The sequence below is a fragment of the Balaenoptera musculus genome, chromosome 17 (assembly GCF_009873245.2).
Source record: "Balaenoptera musculus isolate JJ_BM4_2016_0621 chromosome 17, mBalMus1.pri.v3, whole genome shotgun sequence".
Taxonomy (NCBI): Eukaryota; Metazoa; Chordata; class Mammalia; order Artiodactyla; family Balaenopteridae; genus Balaenoptera; species Balaenoptera musculus.
Genome location: NC_045801.1, coordinates 80,203,633 through 80,226,322, shown reverse-complemented (window position 1 = coordinate 80,226,322; position 22,690 = coordinate 80,203,633).

Here is a 22,690-nt window from a genome sequence, read left to right as displayed (position 1 = left end):
CCTCGAGACGGCCCAGTGTCAATTGTACTGAACAGCCCTCGGGATCAGAGTTCAAAAGTTCCCTGACTGTCTCTCTAGTTGTTTTAATTCAAAAATTATTTGTTTAGCATCCTCTGTCGCTAGTCAGTGCACCGTATGCTTAGGTGAAACGGCTTGCCTCTGCATAATTTAAAAATATGAATGAAATTATTGAAAATAAGGAGCTGTTTGTTCCCGAGGTAAACCCTGGCCTCCAGCAGCTGCCGGGAACCCTCGAGGGGAGATTCTAGCTCTCAGAGGTGTTGCATCTGGTCCCAGCGGGAGCGCGGCCGCCTCCTTCTGCCCCTCTGCGCCCTGCCCCTCCCTCTCCTGCTTCCGTCTATGAGGGTCGTTGCTCTGCTGCGAGGAACCGGCCCGTCCTTCCCCGTGAATATTCCCGGCTTCACGCGAAGGCTGCGCTCAGCAGCGTGAGGCTGCTCAAGACTTCCCTCCTTGCTGCTCCTAAACACATGCTCTTAGGAGCTGCTTAAGGTTTTTAACTTAAAATTCTTATTTATATGATTGTAGACTCACATTGTAGGCCTTATCCAGTTTCCCTCAACTTAGAACATTTTGCAAACTATAGTTTTGCGACCTCACAACCAGGATAGTGACGTTGATACAACCCACCAATCCTATTCAGATTTCTCCAGTTTTACTTCTACTCGTGTATGTGTGTGTCTGCCTGTATGTGCATGTGTGCGTGGTGTGCGTGTGCATGTATGTGTGTAAATGTGTGTATGTGTATGTGTGTGTGTATGCGGCTATATACGTGTATGTGTGTATATGCATGTGTATGTGTGTGTGTTTGTTTAGGTCAGGTTCAAAAAGGTCACACCCGTGAATAGAGAGATGACATGAGCAAGAATAAATATAAAAGAAGGACAGGACATATAACGTCAGATTTAAAGGTGACATATACACCAAGGGAAGCAAACAGGAGAAACGTCAGACAGAGCCCTTAAACAAATATGTGAATACGAAGTGGCTGATGAACTGCACTCACTGGCGTCCACCAGCGCCAGACTGCATCTCTATTAATCGTGCAGTGGCTTTGCGTCATCACCCCCATTTTTCAGAGCGGAAGCTGGAGGCCGCGGGAGCCAGGTCTCCTGCCCGTCGGCAGTTAAGTGGCCCGGGCTCACCTCGAGCTCCGTTCTGATGCTCTAGTGCGGTTATCAAGCTGCCCTCTAGGAATCAGAAGAGCCACAAGGAGAGCTCGGCCAGAGTTCAAAGCCCTCTGTGCTCTGTCTGGTCATCCTTCCCTCTCCCTCGCCCCTGATATTCTTACTGTCTCCATAGTTTTCGCCTTTCCCAGGGTGTCATATTGTTGGAATCATACCGTGTGTAGTCTTTTCAGATTGGCTTCCTTCCTCTGTGTCTTGCCGTGGCTTGAGAGCGCCTTTCTTTTAGCGCTGGATCATACTCCATTGTGTGGATGCCCCGTGGTTTGTTTATCTGCTCGCCTCCTCAAGTTCAGTGAACATCACCATCTCATAGAGAGCCGGAAAAAAGTCCTTTTTTTCCCGTGATGAGAACCCTTAGGATTTACTTTCTTAACAGTTTTCACGTTCCATACCGCAGTGTGAACTGTAGTCACCACGCTGTGCACCCCCCCGTCCTGATTCATCGTATAGCTGGGCGTTCGTGCCCTTTGACCACCTTCTTTCAATTACCCTCCGCCCACTCCCACTGATAACCACAGATCTGAGGTTCGGATCTCTTTTTCTATGGATTTGGTTTGTCTTTCTTTTCTTCCATTTTTTCAAGATTCCACATATAAATGAGATCATACAGTGTCTGTCTTTTTCTGTCTGACATTTCATTTAGCATAAAGCCCTCAAGGTCCATCTGTGTTGTCACAAATAGCAGGATTTCCTTTTGTATGGCTGAATAATATTCTGACACACACTATCATCTATCTATCTCACATCTTCTTTGTCCATTCATCTGTTGATGGACACTTAGGTTATTTCCATGTCTTGGCTATTGTGATTCATTCTGAGTTAATTTTCATGATGGTTATAAAGTCTGTGTCTGGAATCTGTTTTTTTTTTGGCACATGGATGTCCAGTTGTTCCAGGACCATTTGTGAAAAGACTATCTTTTCTCACTGAGTTGTCTTTGTCCCTTTGTCAAGGATCAGTTGACTGTATTTATGTGGGTCTATTTCTGGGCCCTCTATCCTGTTCCAATTCATCTATTTGCCTGTTCTTTCACCAGTACACACTGTCTTGATTACTGTAGCTTCACAGCAAATCTTGAAGTCAAGTAGTGTCCATTCCCAGACTTTGCTCTCCTTCTGTATTGAGGTGTTATTTCAGATCTTTTGTCTTTCCATATAAACTTTAGAATCAGTCTGTGAATATCCACAAAATAACTTGTTGGGATTTTGTTTGGGATTGTATTTGGTGTGGCCTTTTTCAAGTGCTGAAAAAAAGAATTGTCATCTGCAAATTCTATATCAACCAAAACTACTCTTCAAGAATGAAAGCACATGTTCAGATATATCAAGACATATTTGGAAGAAGTTAAAGCTAGAAGAATATGTTTCCAAAATATAGTGGCCACAACCACTGTGGAAAACAGTCTGGAGGCTCTTCAAACATTTAAAAATAGAACTACCTTAAGACCTAGCAATCCCACTCGTTGGTATAAACCCAAAGGAAATGAAAACGGTGTTTCAAACAGGTATCTGTGCTCTCATGTTCATTGCAGCATTATTCACAATAGGCAAGATATGGAAACAACCTCAGTGCAGCCAGTGGATGGATGGATGGATAAAGAAGATGTGGTGTATATACAATAGAATATCAGCCATGAGAAAGAAGGAAATCCTGGCTTTGGCCACAGCATGGAAGGACCTTGAGAACGTTATACTAAGTGAAATAAGACCAACAGAGAAAGACAAATACTGTGTGCTATCACTTATATGTGGAATCTGAAAAAGCTACACTCATAGAAATAGAGTCTAGAATAGTGGTTTCCTGGGACTGGGGTTGGGGTGAATGAGGAGATGTAGGTCAAAGTGTACAAACTTCTAGTTTGAAGGTGAATAAGTTCTGGGGATCTAGTGTACAGCACAGGGATTATAGTTAAGGATACTGTATTATAGACTTGAAAGTTTCTAAGAGAGTAGATCTTTAATGCTCTAACCACAGAAGAGAAATGGTAGTTATGAAACATGATGGAGGTGACGGCTGGCACTATGGTGGTTATCATTTTGCCACACGTAAGTGCATCAAATCAACACATTCTACACCTGAAACGTATGCAATGTTATATATCAATTATGTCTCAGTAAACTGGGGGGAAAAGGCACATCTTGAAGCATAAACCTAGAAGAATATGTTTTCAAAAGACATATCCTAAGGAACGACTATTAGGAAATTCTCTAAACAGAAAGGAAATGATAAGGAAGGAATCTTGGGACATCAGGAAGGATAGTAGAGCATGGTAAGAGCAAAACTGTGGGTAAATACTGTAGACTTTCCCTCTCATCTTGAATTTTGTAAATTATGTTTGATGGTTGAAGCGAAAACTTTACCACTATCTTATGTGATTCTAATTTTATGTAGAGTACATGCGTCTGATAATTAAATTGTGGAAATTAACACAACATTGTAAGTCAACTATACTTCAGTAAAATTTAAGAAAATAATTAAATTGTAAACGTGGGAGGATAAATGGAAGCGACGTGAAGCAAGCTTTCTCCACATCACGGAACTGGGGAGGTAACGACACCAGTGAACTGGGACGGTGTAAAATATGACACCTGCAATGACCATTAAATAGATACACTCAAAGCCACTAAAGATAAATAAAACTGGATTCCTAAAAAATGCCCAAGTAACCCAGGGGAACTCAGGAAAAAGAAAACAGAGAAACGGACTGTTGTGGACTGAGTGTTTGTGTCCCCGCCGGCCCCAAATTCATACGTTGAGATCTAATCCGCACCATGATGGTATTTGGAGGTGGGGCCACTAGCAGGAAACGAGGTCATGGTTGTGGGGACTCCTGGTGGGATTAGTGCCCTTGTAAGAAGAGGCAGACAACCTGCTCCCTGCGCTCCTCCCTGGTAGGCACACAGAGGGAAGCTGGCCGTCTGCACCCTGGAAGAGGGTCCTCATTGGAAGACCACCATGCTGGCACCCTGATTTTGGCCTCCCAGTCTCCAGAACTGTGAGAAGTAAACAAACAAATAAGCCACCCAGCCTATGGTACTTTGTTATACCAGCCCGAACCTACTAAAACACAGACAGTCACCAATGACAACAGGTAACCAGAGAGAACAAACAGAAAACAGAAAATAAAACGTCAGACTTACCCTAAGAACAGAAATTACATTACAGTTGATTGGTCTAAATACACCAAAGACAGACATTGGCAATGTAGATGAAAAAACATGACCAAACTATACACTGGATATAAGAAACCTACTTCAAATATAACAATATAGGCAGGTTGAAAGTAAAATGATAGTAAAGATATATCATGCCAATATTATTTGAAAGAAACGAGGTTATATTAGTGACATATTATACTAATATCAGATTATATTATATTACTATCAGATATATCAGACTTCAGAACAAAGAAAATTACCTGAGGTCGAGAGAGTCATTATATGACAGAAGAACCAGTCCACCAGGAAGACATCTCAATTCTGAATTTGTTTTCAATTTCATCAGTGTTGCTAATAATCACACAGCATGTCTTTTTCTTGTCAAAGAGAACTGAAACCTTTTTTTCTTCTCTCTCTCTCTCTATATATATGTATATATGTAGTCTTCTATATATGTATCAGGATAAGCCCATTTTTTAATGAAGGAAGTAGGCATAAATATTAGATCAGTTATCTGTATATATTTAGTGTGTTTAAATAATTTTGAGCTCTGGTTTTACATCTTTAGAAAACGATATTGTTTCTGTAGACCAGCATTTTTTTTTTTGGTTCCAAGTATTAGTATAAGATATTTCTACTACTTCAATCCTGTTGAAATGGCACACATGTGTGTATGGGGGTATGGTATGTACATGCACACACTCTCACACACACATATTGGAGAATTCTTTGAGTTCCATGGTTGCTACCAAGATCCAGGGTCCAGACCACATGGGGTCTATATTATGCTGGCCAAATGGATTGCTGGCTCTGACAGTAGGAAGATTGACTTTTAAAGAGAAAGACGTCAAAAGACATGTGGTCCCCTTCTCTCAAAACATGCTGAATATTGTTAGTGCACAAGGGATGAATGGAAACGGGTTTCGGGACTGATTTACCTTCAGTCTTTCTAGAAAAAGAGACATTTAGGCAATATTTGAATTGAAGTTAAATCAGCCCCACTCCCAAAACTCATTCATCACACACACACACACACACACACACACACACACACACACACACGTTTATCCTCTTAACAAAGATTTATACACCATAAGTCTTCTTACCTAACAACCAATCTTGTCATAGTTTCCTAGTCATTTATTTGTGGATCAGATTACCTGTTCAAGGTAAGACTGGATCAGGATGTCTTGATGAAAAATTGAAACTTGACTCGATGTATTTGAATCAATAAAGGAACAGGCATCAAAGAGAATGTTGATACCTGATGTCATTGCAATTTTATGTAATTTTCCTCCTAAAATGCCACTAATAACTTGATAAGTATGTCATATTATGTGATGACAATGACATTCTTACTTTCATTAAAAACAACCAAACTTCTTTATTATAGAATTGTCATAATATTGCCATTTTTGTTTTTACCTCTTAATCTCCCTCACCTCTTTCTCTCCTCCCCTCTCCCCTCTGGCAACCACCTGTCTCTGTAGGACTCTGTTTCTGTTCTGTTATGTTTGCTTGCAGGTTTTGTTTCTTAGATTCCACATGTAAGTGAGATCATACAGTATTTGTCTTTCTCTCTGACTTATTTCACTCAGCATAATACCCTCTAGGTCCATCTATGTTGTTGCAAATGGCCAGATTTCAGTCTTTTTGATGGCTGAGTAATATTCCATTGTGTATTTATACACCACATCTTCTTTATCCATTCATCCATTGATGGACACTTAGGTTGCTCCCATGTCTTGGATATTATAAATAATGCTGCCATAGGGGTCCATGTATCTTTTCAAATTAGTATTTTCATTTTCTTTGGAAAAATACCCAGAAGAGGAATTGCTGGATCGTATGGTAGCTCTACTTATAATTTTTTGAGGAACCTCCACACCGTTCTCCACAGCGGCTGCACCAATTTACATTCCCACCCACAGTGCACGAGGGTTCCCTTTTCTCCACACCCTCTCCAGCATTTGTTGTTTGTTGTCTTTTTGATGATGACCTTTCTGACAGGTGTGAGGTGATATCTCATTTTGCTTTTGACTTGCATTCCCCTGATGATTAGTGATGTTGAGCATCTTTTCATGGGTCTGTTGCCATCTGTATGTCATCTTTGGAAAGATGTCTATTCAGGTCCTATGCCCACTTTTAAAATGTGTTCTGTACGCGGTTCACTAACAACAAACTATCAGAAAGAGAAGTCAAGAAAACAATCCCATTTACAATCGCATTGATGAGAAAAAATTACCCAGGAATAAATCTAACTAGGGCGGTACAAACCTGTACTTGGAAAAGTATAAGACACTAATGAAAGAAATTGAAGGCAACCCTAATGGAAAGATATACTGTGCTCAGTATTGGCATTTATTATTGTTATTAAAATGTGAGAAGAAACAAAACTGGAAGGAATATTTCTTTCATCTTTTGAAGAGAAATGTGATATTAACCTGCAGAACAGCCCAGGGTTGGAGTTGACGTCAAGAACCGCCTTTCCCCTCCCCCTTGTGTGACCTTGACCTTGTGCAGGTCACTTGACCCTGTAGGTGACAGTGAAGGTGCTGAGGACGCAGACAGGACAACCATGAGGACTGAGAGAGGCTGGGCTACCCTTGTCACCAGATTTATCACCACTTAGACATGCACAAAAACTGGTCCTTCTTTCACCTATTTCTACCCAAGCAACTATGGTGGTAAAAACCCTTATTTTATGTTTTTTCTTTTTATATTACTGACCTTGATTTTTCACCATTTTTACCTAATTCAGGGTGGCTTTACCTGATTTTATTCCAGCTTTCTGTAGACTTGTAATTTTCACTTCCGGTATTACTTACATATTCTTCACCTTCCTGGCTTCACCACGCATTTAATGGCTACCTTACTGGAAACAGAACAATCGGCCAGGGAACGGTAAAGTGGATTGGTCAAGCAGTTTAGAGACTGACTTTCTACTGCATTACCCTACTATAATATCAGATTTTCTCAAGACACGTAACACTTCCATTTTATAGACTATTAAAAAGGAAGATGCGCTTTCACTCATCCAGTTTCCTGTGTCCTCCCGTGCAGGCATGTCGAGCCATCCGTCATTCTCTGTGGACGTTCCCGGGTGGGAAGACTGGTGGGTGCTTGGGGACGTCCCTCAGGCCATCGAGGGTGAGGAGCAGGTGGGGGAGATGAGGGCCTGACACCCTCCGCTTTGTAACAGGGTATGACTTCTCACGGTGTAACAACACACATTCATCCTGGGATGAATTTAACTCTGCTCTTTGTAGCAAAGAGGAAGGATAACCGTGGCGAGCCCCTCGCGTCTCCGGTTCCCAGACAAGGATGAGGCTGGCAGCTCGGGCGGGAGTGTGGTTTCCTGGCCCCTTCACCTCTACTCTAGGGAATAACAGGAATGTGGTGTCTTATTCACACCCCACCATCCAGGTTGTAGCAGGAGCTTTCTTCCGTAGAGGCGGCTCCTGGAGGAGCCCTGACCCATCAGCCGCCCTCTGGAAGAGCTGAGTGGGCGGAGAGTGACCTGCCGGTTGGAAGGCTCCTAGGTGAGCCATCGGGACCCTCCCACGCCAACGCCAGGGTGGCGCACGGTGGCCCCTGGTATGTGTGTGCTCCATGGATGGAGCCGGATTTACTGGTGTGCAGCACCCAGCGTGGTGCTGGCTGCTGGGGCCACGTGTGCCTTTCCTGCGTGTCCCTGAGGAGTCTGAACGATTGGAGCGGAATTAGGGTCCAGGGGCCAGGGCCCTGCTCATCCTCTCCAAGAAGCTTATACGCTCATCAGAAAGGTAGAACAATGTGAATGGTTTGAGATCTTCAACTTTCAAAGCCTCCTGTCCTCAGCAAGGTCAAGCGAGGCTGTGACAGACACCGGGATCTCCAGCTGGCCCGGCACCCGCCAGTGCCGTCCACACCTCCCCGGGAAAGGTGTCCTGGGAGGAGAGGGCAGAGTTGGCTGCGTGGCCTACAGCCTTGTCCCATTCCCCTCAGCCCTTCCCTGCCTGGAACCGGGAAGTGGTCCCGGAGGTGTCGAGTCACCACAAGGCACTGCTGGTGCAGGGGCGGAGGGTGCAGGCGGCCCAGGGGTATCGATCCCACCCTTTTCCCGTGAGAAGTAAGTTCATGTTTGCGTGGCCATCTTGCCTTGTCTTTCTCTTCCTTGCAGCCAGACGCCTTCCTAAGTGTACAAGGGTCCAGCCTAAGCTGCTCCTTGCCCTCCTGTTCATGCTGTCTTACTGCAGCGTAGATGATGTGAGTTGTGCACGTGCATATACACTCACTGCCCCCCATCCTGCTGCATGGTTCCCAGTGTAGACGATGTGAGTTGTGCACGTGCATATACACTCACTGCCCTCCATCCTGCTGCATGGTTCCCAGTGTAGATGATGTGGGTTGTGCACGTGCATATACACTCACTGCCCTCCATCCTGCTGCATGGTTCCCAGTGTAGATGATGTGAGCTGTGCACGTGCATATACACTCACTGCCCTCCATCCTGCTGCATGGTTCCCAGTGTAGATGATGTGGGTTGTGCACGTGCATATACACTCACTGCCCCCCATCCTGCTGCATGGTTCCCAGTGTAGACGATGTGAGTTGTGCACGTGCATATACACTCACTGCCTTCCATCCTGCTGCATGGTTCCCAGTGTAGATGATGTGGGTTGTGCACGTGCATATACACTCACTGCCCTCCATCCTGCTGCATGGTTCGCAGTGTAGATGATGTGAGCTGTGCACGTGCATATACACTCACTGCCCTCCATCCTGCTGCATGGTTCCCAGTGTGGACAGTGTGGGTTGTGCAGAGCCCCTGCCCAGTGGTGTCTTGTGGCACTGCCAGCCACTCTGGCCTTGGTTCTGTGCTGTTTCCAAGCCCATCTTAGGCGATGTCTTCACACACTCCTCTGCCCTCTTGGAACGGCTTCTTCCCACCCCTCTCACCCCCGCCCAGCCAGCACTTTCTGGCCTGGCCGACCCCTCCTGATCCCCCGGAGTCTCAGTTTCCCTGTTGCTGTCAGGAAACACAGACACAGACCTCCCCGTGACCCTCGCTTTAAACTCTCACAGCAACTTTTATTTTCCTTCAACACGTTCATCGTAGTCATAAGCAAATAATTCTTTGGGTTGTGGAAAGGTGATTTTTTTCCTTGTGTTTGGCTGCAAGGGAGCATGGGGCACGTGTTTTTGTGGGTGTGTTTGTCTGGCACGTGGCAGGGCACAAGGCACGTGACGGGGACTTGATAAGTGCATCAACCCGGGAGGAGGAGTGGATCAGCTCGTGTGCAGTGAACTCGGCCATGTGTTCCTTAGATGCAGGGACCACTGGGTGGACCTAAGAGCCAGAAGCCACTGCGAGTCACTCGGGCTGTGAAGTTCCTAGTCTGCCCCCCAACGGGGCAGCTGACCTCGCCAGAGGCCGGCAGCCTGGGCACAGGCACAGGGCTCTGGCGGCAGGGAGGCCAGGGAGCGTGGGTCAGGGAGCTTCATGGGTGCAGTGGAGGAACACTAGACCCGTGCAGGTTCTCACGTGCTCACCTTGCACCCGGTGGGCCCCTCCTTCCTGCTTCCTTGCTGAAGCCTGCACAGCTGGGGCCGCCGTCTGCACCCTCGGCTCAGCGGGTAGGGGGGTTGCAGGGCCGCTCCAGGGCCACCACCGTGATTTACACCACCACACATTTGTTCCACCTTCTGGGGAAAATGGGATAGGATGAGACATAAAGAAACATTATTTCCCGAAGGTGGACTCCATTTCTTTAACCATTCATAAGTGTCAAAAAATAACTTACGAGCACTCGGGGGCTGGTATTATATTTCAGTGGCTTTCCAGCTGTGACTGCTGCGTACATTCTGGAGCAGCCCCCTCCCCCATGGGCACACCCTGTGCACGCACAGCGGTGGCGACGCAGCCACGGCCAGCTGTGTCCGCGAGCGGCCAGGGCGGCGGGACACCGTCACGCCGGGCGAGTGTCAGCACGCACTGCACGGGGTGAGGAAACCGTCCCGTTCGTGTTGTTCTTGTGATTGATGAAATCTGGCTTTTGTGAGCCCATAAAAAGTGAGGCAGTCGGGGGACTCTGGGCTCGGTGCAAATGTGAACTACCTCTGGCAGGTGCTTTCACCGCTGAGAAGTCTGCCCGTTAACATGCGGGACGGCCATCCTGTGATGCCGCGATGCTCTGTGTGGGCCCCAGTGACAGAGAACGGGGCCTGGGAGCATCCAAACAGGCGTGGGGACCACGGCGAGTCCTCTGCTTCCCCACGTGCAGGGGCCGTCAGGGAAGCACGAGATAAGATAAAATTATATGTTTCTTCGTTATTAAGAGAGACCAAAGAGTATAGTTACTGACTGTATTTTTTATTATGGTATGGCAGTATCGTTTAGCCTTATTATATCAGCTAATTAAAAGCTGTCTTACGTTTTCTGAAGGGGCAGCCCCAGAGAGTGCCTGGCCTGGATGCGGGACCCCGGGGGAGGCCTGGGGCTGTGGAGGGAGGAGGAGGTCGCAGTGTGCCCGGACGAGGGTGAGGCACAGTATTTAAGGGGACTCCAAAGAACAGACAACCCCCCCCCAAACCTGGTAGTCAAGATAAATAATAGTTAACGCAATATTAAAAAAAAAATTCATGTAGGCAAACTACGGTGCACTGGCCAGTCGCCTGGTTTTGTAAATAAAGTTTACTTGGAGCCCCAGGGCTGGGACGAGGGTGAGGCAGGGCCCTGAAAATGCAAGATGGGAGCCTGTCTTTATTCTAAATAAATAGAAAAAAGCTTTCTTACATTTTCTGCTCTGATGGTGTTGGAAACAGGGGCTCTTCTGAAATTTTTGTAATTTACTTTAAAATAATCATGGGACAGAATCAAGAGCCCAGAAATAAACCCAAGCATATATAGACAACTAATATTTGATAAGGGAGCCAAGAATACTCAATGGAGAAAAGACAGTCTCTTCTGTAGATGGTGCTAGGAAAATTGGATATTCACGTGTAAAAGAATGACCCCATCTTACACAAAAATTAACTCAAAATGGATTAAAGACTTAAATGTAAGACTTGACACCGTGACACTCAGAAGAAAACATAGGAAAAAAATCTCCTTGACATGGGTCTTCGTAATGATTTCTTGGAAATCACACCTAAATCACAAGCAACAAAATAAAAAAGAAACAAGTGGTACTACATGAAACTAAAAAGCTTCCCCACAGCAAAGGAAACCATTAACAAAGTAAAAAGACAGCCTACCAAATGGGAAAAATATTTGCAAACCATATATTTGATATGGGTTCATATACAAACTATATAAAGAACTCATACAACCCAATAGCAACAAGTGAAATAACCCAATTTAAAAATGGGCAGAAGATGGGAAGAGACATTCTTCCAAAGAAGGCATGCAGATGTCCAACAGGTACCTGCAAAGATGCTCAATATCACTAATCATTAGGGAAATGCAAATCAAGACCATAATGAGCTATCACCTCACACCTGTCAGGATGGTTATCGTCAAAAAGACAAGAAATAACAAGGGTTGGCGAGGAAGTGGAGAAAAGGGAAGTCTTGTACAACGTTGGTGGGAATGTAAATTGGTGCAGCGACTGTGGAAAACAGTGTGGAGGTTCCTCAAAAAGTTAAAAATAGAGCTACCTTAGGAGCCAGCAGCCCCACTTTGGGGTATTTATCCAAAGGAAAGGAAAGCACTAAGTCGAAAATATATACGCACCCCAACGTTCACTGCAGCACTATTTACAATGGCCGAGACATACACACAGCCTAAGTGTCCCTCAATGGACGAATGGATAAAGAGGGTGTGTAACAAGCGTGTACACAACGGGACACTGTTCCGCCAAGAGACAAAAGGAAGTATTGCTGTTTGTCACAACATGGATGGACCTTGAGGGAACTGTGTGGAACTAAGTGAAATAAGTCAGAGAGAAAGACAAATACTGTGTGACATCACTATATGTAGAATCTAAAAAAAAAAGAAACATTAAAAACCCCGCCGAACTGCTAGTGAGATGAGATTTGCCGTCACCAGAGGCAGGGGTGAGGAGAGGGGTGGAACTGGAGGAAGGTGGTCAGAATGAACAGACGTCCGGTTACAAGAAGAAGAAGACGAAGGCTGTGACGCCCAGCGCGGCGACTGTCGTTTACACTGCCCTACGGTGTACAGGAACGCTGCTAAGAGAGTAGATCCTAAGAGCTCTCGTCGCAAGGAGAAGTGTATTTTTCCTTTTTCTTCTTTTTGTGTGTCTGTATGAGATGACGGCTGTTCAGTAAACTTATCGTGAAGGTCATTTCACAATATATGAAAGTCAGGTCATCACACTGTACACCTCAAACTTACACAACGGTGCACGTCAACGATTTCTCAGTAAAACTGGAACAAGTAAGATGAAAAGGAAATCTGTCCCGTCCCCACATCTAGCCCCTTCCTCTCTCCGCAAAGCAGCAGACCCGGTCCCCTCCTCCGTCCGCCCCGCCAGCCCTCCCCGCGCCCTGAGCGACCCCAGGAGGCCCAGGCCCATCTGAGGATGTGCAGGCAGGCTTGTGTCCTGAATCTCTGAAAGCTCCACATCTTATCTAACTTTCACAGAACACGAAGTATCACGTGGCTGTGAACTTGGGCCTGAGCCACAGCCCTGGCGTTAGGGATTCCACGCCGTGACAGGGGGAGAGAATTCCACCGTGAACACGCAGATTCGGAGCAGCTGTGGGAACAGCTGACCCGGGAGCCCCGGCGCCAAGCAGGTGGCGGATGCCCCGGACGCAGGGAGCCTGGTCGGAGGCGCAGCGGGAGCAGCGGGCCGGGCCGGGCGGGCAGCGCCGAGCGGCTGAGTCCACGCCTGCGAGCCGCTCCCCAGTGGAGCCCGGCCCGGGCGGAAGGCTGCCAGACAGCCGGGCGGATGAGTCAGCCCCGGAAAGAATCCGGCTGGGACCCAGTGGGACAGCAGAGAACAGCAGGGACAGTCAGGGGCAACAGGTGGGCCGGCGCTCGGGAAGCGTTCAGGGACTCGCAGCAGGTGGCAGGCCAGAGGGAGGAGGGGTACGGACGTGGGCAGGTGGGCAGGACACCAGTCGCCGGGGGCGGGGGGGGGGGGACGAGGGCGGGGGGATGGGCACGTGGTGGGACCCCAGCAGGGGGGATGGGCAGGCAGGGGGGTTGGCAGGTGGGCGGGCCCAGGGGGTGAGGGACCTGCAGGCTTTCCTCGTGATTCTGGCTGCAGGTGCCGTCCCGGCACGTGAAGGCCAGTGAGGCCAAAGTGCACCTTGTTCTTCCAGGTTATTGATCTGCTTTTAAAGGAAGGGGCTTGGGACACCGGACCAATATTCACTTTAAATGAACAGTTTAGGGCTTCTCCGTGTGATTTTCAGAGTGTCAAAGGGAAGCGCAGAGGATCAAGTTGTTCCAAAGAATGACGGGGCAGCGGAAGAGCACAGGAAGGGCGGCCTGGAGGGCGGCGGGGGTGAGCGCTGCACGCAGGTGCGCTGGCCGCTGGGCAGGGCCGGGACCGTCCCGCGTGGGCTGGAGCTCAGGTGAGCACCGGGTCTGACTTCCAGCCCTGCACCCGGGGCCGAGCGGCGGCACGTGGCTGAGGCCCCCAGGCTCCCTCTTGCGGGGGGGGGGGGGGGGCGGGGGGTGGCCCCGCCTGGCCCCGTCGGGCAGGTCCTGCCTCGCCCTGGGGGGCGCGGGGCTGGGGCAGGACTTCGGGGCACACGGCCCTGAGCGGTGCTGTCTGCTCCGCCCCTGGAGCCTTTCCATGACCTGCTCAGCCCTGACTATGGGGCAAGAGTCGGTCTGCACCCGAGTCCCAGCATTTGTTCAGGCTTGTGACCTGCATGAGGCCCCGTGTCCTGGGCTGACTCCGTCTCTGCCCTCAGGTCGGGGCAGAGGAGAGAAACCCTTTCCAGACGCCCAGCCCCGGCCCGGAGACGGTTCTGGTGCTCTTTCCTCCGCCTCGAGTTCCATCCGCTTAGGCACGTGGCCCCTGGGGGCGGTCCCGGCCCCTCTGCGCCCTGTTGTAGCGTCGCCAGCACTGCCCAGGGGGCGGGGGGAGACAGGGTGGGGGCGGGGGGAGACAGGGTGAGGACGGTGGGAGCGCTGGTCCTGGGGTCGGGAGAAGGGGAGCGGCAGGAAGGGGTGAGGCTGGGCGGCGCACACATCTGCCAGAGGCGTGCGTTCTGTCTTCCAGGCGCCTTGAGCCTGTGTTATCCCCGTGGGGCCGGGCGAGGGCCCCAGCTTCAGGCCTCGCTGACCGAAGGGTCTGAAGGATGCTGCAGCCCAAACGAGGCCACTTTTCCAGGGAAGAACGAGGGGACTCGGGTGGCCAGCAGGGTCTGGCGTCAGGGGTGTCAGAAATGGCAGCCGGACCAGGACTCCAGGGAAGCTCTGGACAGAGGCCGGGCGCGGGTGGCCCAGAGGGAGGAGTGGCCCGCGGGGCTCGGCCGGGGCGCGGGCGGGGCCAGAGCCGTCTGCTGGGGCGGCGCTGGGCCAGCTCTTCTCCGGCCGCCTGCAGATCCAAGTTTGCGTTTTAACGGGACACAGGCCACCTCCTCCACCACACAGTCTTCAAGGTCCCTGTGCTGCCCGCGGGCTGTCCTTTTCATGCTTTCTGCCCCCGCGTCTGGCTCGCATTTACTCCGTGGACCATCCTGGCGATGAGTGAGTTCAGTGAGGTGGTGGGGCTTCCATCCTTTTCCTTTGCTTTTCCTGCGGAGGTGGAGCTTACCTTCAGGAGCGGTGCTTGAACCCAAGCAGCTCTGCACGACTGTCTCCAGGTGATCGTAGTTAGGGCTGTGGAACAGCGGAGAAGGATGGAGAAAGACAGAAAATCCGTGTGGAGTTCTGAGGTGCGTTCTGCGCCGCGATGCCGACGGCGGCGTCACTTCTGTCCCTGGAGCCGCGGAAGGTGTCGCCGAACCTCTTCCTTCCCCCTTGTTCCCGCCTCCTAACGGCCTGTTCTTTGTCGGCCGCATCAGTATTTTCTGAAGCATCTTTCCACGTATGACCCCTCGTCCTGAAGCCTGTGGAAGGGGTTTGATGGAATTAATCTTCCTTTGTGTTTTGAAGGTTTCCGCCCTTTCCTGTCCTGTTTCCTGTTCTGGGTCCACGTCTCTCTCCCCCCTTCTTGCCTTCGGGGTCTTCTAGGCAGTTTTCGGCAATTTGTCTTTGCTTCCCGGTCTTAGCAAGCGTGACAGCGCATGGTGGGATGTTCAGGGAGACTTCGGGGGGGAAGACGCTGGGAAAAAGGAGGCAGTCATCAGGAGGGACGAGGCGTGGCCACCGCGGGTGGCAGAGGAGGGACGGCCTTCCGGGTTTGCCACATCTGGTCGCAGAGTCACGTCGGGGTCCTGTGGGCCGTGGGCTCAGCCCGGGTGAGGTGGGGGACTGGCACTTGCCGACGTTTTCTTTGTTCCTGCCACCGACTCCATCTCCAACTGTAAGAAACACAAATTTCTAATTAGAAAGAACTGCATTAAGTAATGATCCTTGTGGGGGAAAAATATCCTACATTTGATTTTCATACATTTTCCAGAAGCTTAATTATAAGGAGTGTTAGCTCTTCAGGAAACAACTTAGTGAACATTTGAAAATATACCGAGTTTGCTCCCAAAGGCCCGGGTGGAAGAGGCACGGACGTCAGTTCATCCTGATGGCCTCTCCCGCCGCTGGGGGCCCGTCCGAGATTTCCACCTTCTCGGTGCTCTGGGGGGGCAGCCCGAAGAGAGGAGGCCTGCTAGGCCAACTTATAAAATCTGGATCCGCTTTACTGATCGATGAGTTTAAGGACTTTCTGATCGTCTGCGTCGAGCGTTGCGACCGTGTTTTCACACCAGTGGTGGGTGGTACTCATGCAGGCACACGGGGGCGGCTCCAGGACGACAGCTGGCTGAGCTTTATTCCGCAGGGACACCGCACGGGTCCATCTGGAGTGCAGCTCAAGCCAAAGTGGAGGGAGCCAGGTGTGGTTGTGCCTGGGAGCCAAGGCCCAAGTTCACACGTGTCCGCGAGCTTCGGGCTGGAGTGGGCAAGCTCCCTTCCCACCACACCTGGCGACGGGGCACAGGAAAAGCTACACCTTGTGGCACAGCTGGGAGGTGGCGGCACGTGCAGATGCAGGACGCGGACCCGGCAGCGGGCACCTGGTCATCCCTGACCGCAGGGGGTCTCTGTTAGACTCTTGGCAATCATGACACAGTGACTTCCCGGGCCAACCTTGATGCCAGAAATGTTCAAAATAAAGGGTCTGGAAGAGCCAGAATTTGATTTTAAAAGACCCGTGAAATCCAGTGGAGAGCACCTTGCAGGGATCTAAACGCCCCTAGACTTCTTCTCCGGCTGCCCACAGTGAGCTTTCATAATAAACAAGCATACATAGCAGTGTTGTTCCATAATTTTACCTTAAAGTCTTAAATATATTTTGTGTAAGGATGCACGTGAAAGACACCTTGACAGAGGAAGGTGACCTAGTGGAGGATCCGTGAGGAAAGGAGGGGAGACGCTGTTCAGACGTGTCGTCCCGCATGGGCGCGTGTACCTGCAGGAGTACTGAGCTTCCGTCACCTGAGATGGGGGGACCGACAGGCTGTGTCCCGTCACCCCTCCCCTCCTGGCACCGAAGGCACGTGACTGTCCACGCAGGACAGAGAAAAGCCCCCCGACCCAGGGCACCTGCCTGCAGAGTGACGAGGCCATGCTGAAGGGCCCCCGGCAGGATAATCCCCCCGCAGAGCGACATCCCCGCTTCCTCTCCTGAGCCCGCTGCTGCCAGAGGAGATGCTGGGTTACACAGGGGTTCAGTACGATGTCCTGCCACCTTGCTCTGAAGGCTCACTGGCCCCTGGCCGCTCCAGGTGGCCGGGAGGACGTGGGTCAGGCAGGAACAGGCATTGACTGCAAGTCAGTGAGGGTGATGAAGATGGAAACGTGGGCAGAAAGGGGCCGCACGACGTGGAGGAGTTTGATTTTGCCTGCTCCAGAGTCTGCAGAGTGGGCCCGGCAGGCGGGGACAGTGGCCCCAGCAAAGCCCATTCTGGGAAAATGTCCCGTCCTCTCCAGAGTCACTGGCGTGCCGGCGGGGCTCAGAGCAGTGCCCTGGCCGGCACCCAGCCTTGCGGCTAGACCAGCAAGGTGGCTACGACCTCCTGTGCGTTTGTACTAGGTCCCACTGACTTGCCATCCAAGATCGGGTTTTAAAATGTATTTTTACATAATATCATCCAATCACTGTCTTCTTAAAGGTATGCGGCATCAAAGAATGCCATTGACTATGTGATTTATAGCATGACATTGAAAAAATGCACATATATTTGTACCTCTATTACTGGTTTGCGCTTTTCCTTTACTCATAATGAGGGGTTCTGGGGGTAGATGAGGGGGAGTCTGAACAAGAGACAGACCTCAAGGGAAGCAGAGTTTTCTTGATAACCAGAAATATTAGAACTTGGATCTTGGGTTAATTATCTGAATCTTTTGAAAAATTATCGTTTTGATTCCTCATCTGAAAATCCTGAAATTCTACGTTCTCTTGAGGGTGTGAATCAAATAAGCAAAATGAAGTGGGTAAAACTCTTTGGATTTCTTGGGAAGAGAGGGCTGAGGAGGGCCTTCTTCCTGAAGACTCAGCTCCTCGGGGAGGGGGGCAGCCCTGATTCACAGCTGCCCTGCACCTGCCCCCCAGCTGTTCATGCTGGAAATGGTATGAACTAGCGACACTCAGATTTGTAACCTGGGGACTCGGGGGCGGGGGGGTTAATTTCGTCCCTTGAGGGCTGCAGACACACCTTTTTCTCATCTCCTAGCTTCCTTTACATTTAAGAGAAGATCACCATGTGCTTCTTTAAAGGAAGCCTGGTCCAGATGACGTAGCAGTTTCCCATTTTGTGGCATCCTTCTCTGAGGCTCCTGTATCCCCAGTCATCATTTTATCTCTGATGACTTGATGCCAAACTTCCTAAAATGTGGCTTTACTCCCAGAATTTCAGTGTAGTTAAGGCACTTAATATCTCTTAACTACGTTTCTATCATCTTCTTGTTCATCTGTTTTTGCCAGTATTTAGGAATAACAAAGGGTAATTCAAATAAGTGATGCTTGGTGTATACACACGCAGGGGAGGAGAAATGGAAAATGAATAGAACATGGACAAGATGTGAGAGGCACGGAAATATGATTCTTTACCTCACGTGACAGTTTCTGACACCAGTGGCATCGGTCTGAGACCTTGGACCAAGGTCTTGGATTCAAGGTTCTGTCGGCAGTGTCTAGACATTTGGATAGGTTTTATGATGTTATACTCTTCAAGGAGTCAGGTCAAATTTCTTTCTATGCCACAGAGTCTATATGGGAGTAGTTTATTCCCAAATACTTGCAGAGTGCCCAAGACAGCCTCTTTTTTTACATCTTAGAGTTGGCATTTTTATCTTAGAGTTGGGTACGTTGAGGAAGAACAAAGAAGAAAATCCAGCTGATTGACCTTTGTATGAGAGTGTAGAGCCTGTGTTGGAAGGAGATATATATACGTAAAGCTATAAATATTCATGGTTTTTTAAGTTTATGCCATTTTTTTGTTTGTTTGGATTTTCCACATAGATGGTCATGTCAACTGTGAACACGGTGGTCTTATTCCTTCCTTCCTAATCTGGATTTATTTCCCCAACCCCTTGGGGTCAGGCTGGCTGGAGCTGGCTGGATTTGGGTCTTTCCCTTCCCCCGGGGCAGTTAGTCTCTGATAAACCCCAGCTGGTTAGACTCTGGTAACCAGTTTTCCTTGAGGCCAGGCCTTGCTGAGAAGAACAGAGTGCACTGGTGTTTTTCAGAGAGCTTTCGCCTCCCCCTGCCAGAAGCCCAGGGGACTTTTCTCTGATTTTTACCGTGGGAACCCGGCCAGGATTCCACAACGTCATGGGGCCCGGGGCTGGGCCCCCCTGGAGCGTTAGCTCTCAGACTTGGCCACGTGGGGCCCCGGCTGTCCTTTCCCTGCTGTCCGGGTCCTACTCTGGATCTGCGGCAGTGTCTGCTCCGGGAAAGCGTGACCACCACGCTCGCCTGGCCTCTCGCCAATCCCGTGTCCCCGCAAGGGATCCACGAGTACTTGTCATCCTTCAGTCTGTTCAGGTTGTCACTTGTCCTGAGGATGGAGCCATGACTTCCACGGTCCTCACGTGGGAACCAGAAGCTGGAGGCCCGGGAGGGGCATTTACGTGAATTCCTGCAGCTGCTTAGTTTTCTGGACCTCACGCAGGCGACGCTCCCCTTCCCCAGAATTTCTAGGTGTGTGTCGAGTGCAGGACTGGTTCTCTCCCCACGGAAGCATGATAACAAGTTCGGTGAACACAGTGCTGAGCACACGTTCCTTCCTTCCTTCCTCCATCCGTGGGACGTGGCTCCAAAGCGCAGGCGCCGTTCTGGGTTCTGGAATAATTGTGAGCAAGACCAATGAAACTGTTTGCCCTCCAGAGGTGCCCCCGGGTGGGTGATGGGCAGTGACCACAGCGAATAAGGAAACACACAGTGTGCTAGGTAGTGACACCTGCTACAAAGCAGGATGAAACACGGGGAGAAGAGCAGGTTGGAGACGAGGGCTGTTCGGACAAGCCAGCCAGTGACACTCGTGTCCACAGGATGGCTCAAGCCGCTCCTGAGAGCACGGAGGGGAGTGGGTGTGGATGGGGGGAGATTGGTCATGAGGCTCATGACCGGTACCAAGACAGCCGGTGTAGGCTTGGAGCAGAGCGGAAGCAGAGAAGGTTGTGGGAAGAGGACAGACTCTGGACGAACGCTGGTGGTGAGGATGGTTGTCAGAGATGCAGCTGCCGGCAGGGGCAAAGCCGTGCAGGTAGGGATGGGCAGGGACGGACTGCCTGTTACACACCTGCTCAGGTGACGGCTGCACGGCGGTCAGAACTTTGGAGAATCCTGCCCTTCAACAGCCGTCCAGTCACGCAGACCCGTGGACAGCAGGCCCCTCCCTGGATCCGCGTGCAGGATCATTCCAGATGGCGTGACCAGCCGGGGTCAGGATGTCCCTCCGGAAACCGGCTTGAGCGTGAGCTCTCCCCGCAGGGCTGAGCTCCAGGACGCAGCTGTCGTCTTCTTGTTCCGCATGCCCTGCTGTCCTCAGCGTCCGCCCAGGACCAGCAGATCTGGCTGGCTCTGAGTCCTGGTGCCAACGAGGCTGCAGCCTTTTCCCTCCTTTTAGAGGCACTGGGGGGTGGGCATTGGTCCCCAGGGCATTGTGTCATCTTGAGTGACGAGCCCACGGGATGGTGACCTCAGAGGAGGACCCAGTGCTTGCTGGCTCGGACCGGGGGGATTCCGCCGCGGGCACGTCTGGGGTTGTCGCACCTGGGGGGCTGGTGTACAGCACAGAGGCTGAGGACGCTGTTGATCCCCCTGAGACGCAGGACAGCCCCCGGGAAGCATTACCTGCCCCAAAGGCCAGAAGGGACGAACCTGAGAAAAGCGGGCTGACCTGAGACGAGGTCCCTGCTGACCCCCTCGGAGGACAGACGGACGCCTGAGACTAGATCCTGTCTGGGAGAAGGAGGGCGGAAGGGGGCACCCACGTCTCCTACAGGCCTTGCTGCTGCTCCTGGCCACGCGGTCGTCACTTCTCTCCAGACCACTGGGCAGCCTCCGCTGGGCCCCCCTTACGCCCACCCCATAGGCGCCCGACGTCCACTTAGGAGGCAGGCGAGACTCCCTCGGATGCAGCTGAGAGACACTGCATAGCCTTCCTTTGAAGCTTCGAGCTCGGTTTAATGTCTACTGTGGAAAAGTGCAAGACAGAGACTCGGACCTTCAGCACCTAGGGCGTCTGTGGATGTTCCCAGGGGGGTTCTCTCCAATCCAGGGGACCCAGTCAAATTCCCGAGGGCTGATTTTGACCCGTCCCTCGCTGGGTGTGACTCCACCAAAACCAGGAAACAACTGCTTGTGGTGCCTGGTGCCTGGGGAGCTTTGGGGAACGGTGGCGTGACCGACTTCACCTCCTCCTCATCGCTTAAAGGTTAAAACCTGTAAATGGCAAGGCTTTTCTTTCTTTCTCTTTCTGCTTATTTTTGAAGTGATGCCATGAAGGGCACGCGGGGCCTGGGAGGGGCTGCTGGCTGGAGGCCAAGGGCGTCTCTGATACAAACCTTAGGGCCTCCAGCGCCTCACGCCCTTCTGCAAACATCAGCGCATGTCCAGGACCATGTGCCCTTGTTGGCTGGCTCTCTGTGTTTGCACTTTCTCACTCCCAACTGTGTTTTCTGTTTTGCTGCAGGCACGGGGCTCTTACTATCCGAAATGGAAGGAAACTATTTAGTAAGCGTTTCTACCCCGGTGCTTCCAGAAGCAATTTGTGTCTCTGTGCTATTAGCTCAAATTCAGCTGAAGTCATTCGCCATCGGGGTTATTTTCCTGTTAACTCAAGAGAAACCCAACACTCCTGGCCCCTCTGGGCTCTATACACCCCACTCCCTTGTTCCACATTTAAAAATGTCAGATAAATGGTCCCGAGATCAAGCGAAATCAGCTGATGAAAACAACTCGATTTTGGTGACTCAATCTGTGTGAATGACACAGAGAAAAATACTAGACTTGAACATTTCTTTTCAGGATTTTCTGATTCTTCCCTTTTTCATTTCCTAAGAATTCTCATCATGCTGCTTCATTGTCATAAAATAATGATAATCGTGCTCATAGAAATGAGGTTTTATATTCAGGTCGGCCAAAACTCCCAAGTCAGTTGTAAATGGAGATGTTGTCCAAATCGTAATAGATACAAAAATAATTAGAACGCGAAGGATAAGGTCTCAAAGACAGAAAAGAGGAGTGCAAAGGACACAGTGGGCCAGAAGGGAAGACTTCTGGAGATTCTGTGTGAGCTCTGTCTCTCATCGTCACATCCTGGGTTTCCAAGATCTGGAGGAAAGCTACTTTTCAGAGATTTATGTCTCTCTCTCTTTCTCTCTCTCCCTTTCTTACTCTCTCTCTCTCTGTCTCCTTTTTTTATATATAAAAAAGAATTAAAAAGGACTTGAGATGACACTTTCTTTAAATAGTTTTATTTGTTACCTAGGATTTGAAAAGAAGTGCTGCCCTAAGCAGGACTGGACAGCATCTTGGAACAGGTGTCAGAGGCCGTAAAGGGAGAAGGTTCACGGCAGTCTGATGGGCAGCGCGGGGCCCCGTCGGGAAAGAACAGGGAGGAATTGTTTAAAATCCCAAGAAGAAAAATAAACATACCTATCTCAGGGGACTCAGGACAAGTATTTCATTAGCCTTTTTTGTTCAAAAATATTACCTCTCACTTGATTTCATTTCCACCACTTTATTTTTGTTCAAA